Below are 3,292 nucleotides of genomic sequence, written 5' to 3' on the forward strand. Positions count from 1 at the left end.
AAGAGTCGCGTCGAAAACACACACACACTCTCACTCTCTTTTGACGTTTTGTCGAAAAGTGTCATCAGCAACAATCATCGATAATCATCAATGCAAGAGCATGCTGTTATTCTGTGAACGTGAATTACAGCGATGGTCAAAGTTTTTTTTTATCTACATCTCAGCAATAAATATTTTCGCAGATATTCGTGTGATCTCAAAGGATGTTTTGGTTGTTGATACTAGCTTTTTTCCAGTATGACAAAAATCGTTCATTCATTAATTTCTCAACACGCATTTATCTGCAAAACGGGTACTAGAGAGGGTCTATACCTCGGTCTATACTACACAGAAACAAAATCCATTGGTAAAATTACTATATTGATGGTTTAAATCGACAGTGAGCATGCATAAGGGCGTAAACGCGATGATCGATTCTCTTCGTCGATTTTCTCTTTGCATTGCCACAGCTAAGCGAAACAATTTTCTAGAACTTGTTCAATGCATAGTTGTAACAGGTTGTATTGACTGTCAAAAGCAACAGCAAACGCATCGAGAAACGTTAATTCTAGCGAGTTATTTACTAAAGAGAAAATCGACGTAGAGAATCGATCATCGTGTTTACGCCCTTATGCATGCTCACTGTCGAAATTAAATACTCCCACCAATAGATTTGTGCAGAAACGAAATTCATTTTTTTCTATCAAAACTACTATGCCGTTTGAGTAAGCATAGTAGTTTTGACAGAATGGTATTAACTTTGTTTATATTTATAGTCAACTATACTGATATCATGGTAGATTTAACGGCATTAAGCGTAGTTATACCAAAGATGAATACTAAGATGAAACTGTCGGAAGAAAAACTTTCTATTTTAGTGTCTTCTTTCACGGTCCCTTTCATCCAATGAGAACCCCCCGTATTCAAGGTAATTTTGTGGTTTTGCTGCCCCCTCGGAAGAGATGAAATTTTGCGCTCATTTTTATCAAAACAATCACACCAAAATCAGAGTTGTCCCATTTTTTAATTACTCGATTAACAACTAATCGATTATTTTTTGTTCGCTGTGCTGCCATTTTTCCACCAATGAGAGTGCAGCACATGTTTGAAACGATCGGTGATGATCCTGTGGAGATGTTAATGCTTATATCGGCATGATCTAACCGATTATAAATAGTTTACTTTTCGGTTCGTTAATCGATTAAACGATTATTCGAATGAAAATCAGACATCACTAGATGAATGTGAAACGTCATTTCAAATATAAGGCCGTTCATAAATAATGATACGATTTGAAAGGGACCGGGGCTAATCACAAATTACGTCTCCATGGTAACTGAAATAAACACGAGTGTTCACCGGTTGGTTATACTGAAAATAAGTCTCGATGAACATTTCAAATGGTCCTATCTGCTTTGATCGATTCTCTTCATCGACTTTCTCTTTTGATATCCTCGCCTACGCAAATGCATTTGGTACTATTTTTGCCACACAGTTTGATAGCAGAAGTTCTTATCTTGTGCTTAGAACGTTGAACACAGCAGGGAATGCTTTTGAAGTTGAGTTATTAATGGAAGAGAAAGTCGATGAAGAGAATCGGTCAATGCAGATAGGACCTTTTGAATTGTTTATCTAGAAGTGTTTTCTGCTAAATAGTATTTCTAACTATGGCCTTTGTTTCAGTGTAGCTCCTCTCTAGGTACACGCAGAAAAAATTATCGTTGAAACAAAAATATTTGAGGTAATTTAAACGTAAACTCAGTTTGTTCTGGCCACAAAAATAAACAAGGTTTATTTCAAACGTATTCCATGTTTGAAGTCATGTTATATTAATGTTTAAAATAGAAATAATGTTACGTTTATTTAAAAAATATTCGTGTTGAAAATAAACGTGAACATTTTTATTTAGTTTGACAACTATGCGAACAAAAATAAATATGCTTATTTTAACATGCTTCTTATGTTTGAAAGAAATATACTTAATTTTGAATTATATTAGCATTTGAATGTAGGATAAAGCAAAAAATGGATTGCAAAGAGATGAAAAAACGATCTGCAGACAGGGCATCTAAACTCCTGCTCTGTTTTGGGTGCGATTAAGGGTGGGCTGTGGATGTTGGGGTCCTAGTCCGAAATGCGGGGACCCATCGGGGTGAGTGTCCGGTGTTTCCAATTCAGTAAAACCAGTGAAACTTTGTGATATTAGCGTCGTTTTGTCGTTTCTAACGCTGGTCCTTATACCGGCCTCTTTCTACGTTCGGTGTTGGATGAGGGGGGGGGGGGGGGCTGAAGGATCCGGAATAGATTCAAAATCCATTTCAGATTTTCGTTTTTCTTCCGACGTCAGTTGTGGAGGAGGATGATACAGGGATCGACATCAGAAACGACAGAGTGACGTCGATACTGTGGAGTTCCTCCGGTTTTATCGAGCTGGAACTTTGTTAAGACACTTACCTAGGTGGGTTTCCGGATCCATGACTTCGGTTTTTGTTGCGGGCCGTTTACAGTTGATTGGCAAAGCAGGGACATCATCCAAATGTAAACAAGGAGGAAAAAAGGCAGGGCACGCTAAAAATCGTTTACCCAAATTCCATATTGTTGAAATAAACATGCTTTTGACTTTAATTCAAACATATTTATATTTTTTTGCAAACATGTTTTTAATATATTTTGAATTATTCATATGTTTATAGAATGAACATTTATATTTTTGATTTAAATGAACGAAATTCGGTTCCGTGCAGTAATCTGGAAGATCAGTAATATGCATGATCTATCAAAGATGGGTAGTAGATTTTTGTTACCATTTTCGCAACATATCCCACATACATACATGTTCATGCCTTCTAGTATCGTTTCATAACAAGTAGAAATAGTTTGACTCAACATTAGTCATTTACCCTTGCAATATAAAGATCACTGACGGGGATCTGTCGCAATTGTCCCATGAGTGTGTGAGGACAAGACTGTACCTCCACTTGTCTCAGGCCGCATGCTGCAGCTAATCCCGCTGTCAAACATGAGTCAATTCCGATACTGGTAGGCACAAAAGTGTAAAGCCACAGAACAGGGGAAGTGCAAACAAATCGTTGAATCAAAAAGTGGTACGATTTTCTGCTCAACAAGCGATGCGTTGTGCTAGCGTTCTACACAGGCTTTCCATGTGCACTCACACTATCATAGCATGCCGCCTATACTAACTGCAGGCAGAAGCTTCCTTCTACCGCTAGGTGTGCTAGTGTTTGCCGATGAATAGTGAAGCCATTATCTGATCCGAAGTTCCTCTTCTGTTCTGTGGTAAAGCCCTCTAGTT

Source organism: Ochlerotatus camptorhynchus, unplaced genomic scaffold (assembly GCF_037179485.1).
Source record: "Ochlerotatus camptorhynchus isolate MF236.1 unplaced genomic scaffold, CSIRO-AGI_Acam_v1.1 ptg000254l, whole genome shotgun sequence".
Lineage (NCBI taxonomy): Eukaryota > Metazoa > Arthropoda > Insecta > Diptera > Culicidae > Ochlerotatus > Ochlerotatus camptorhynchus.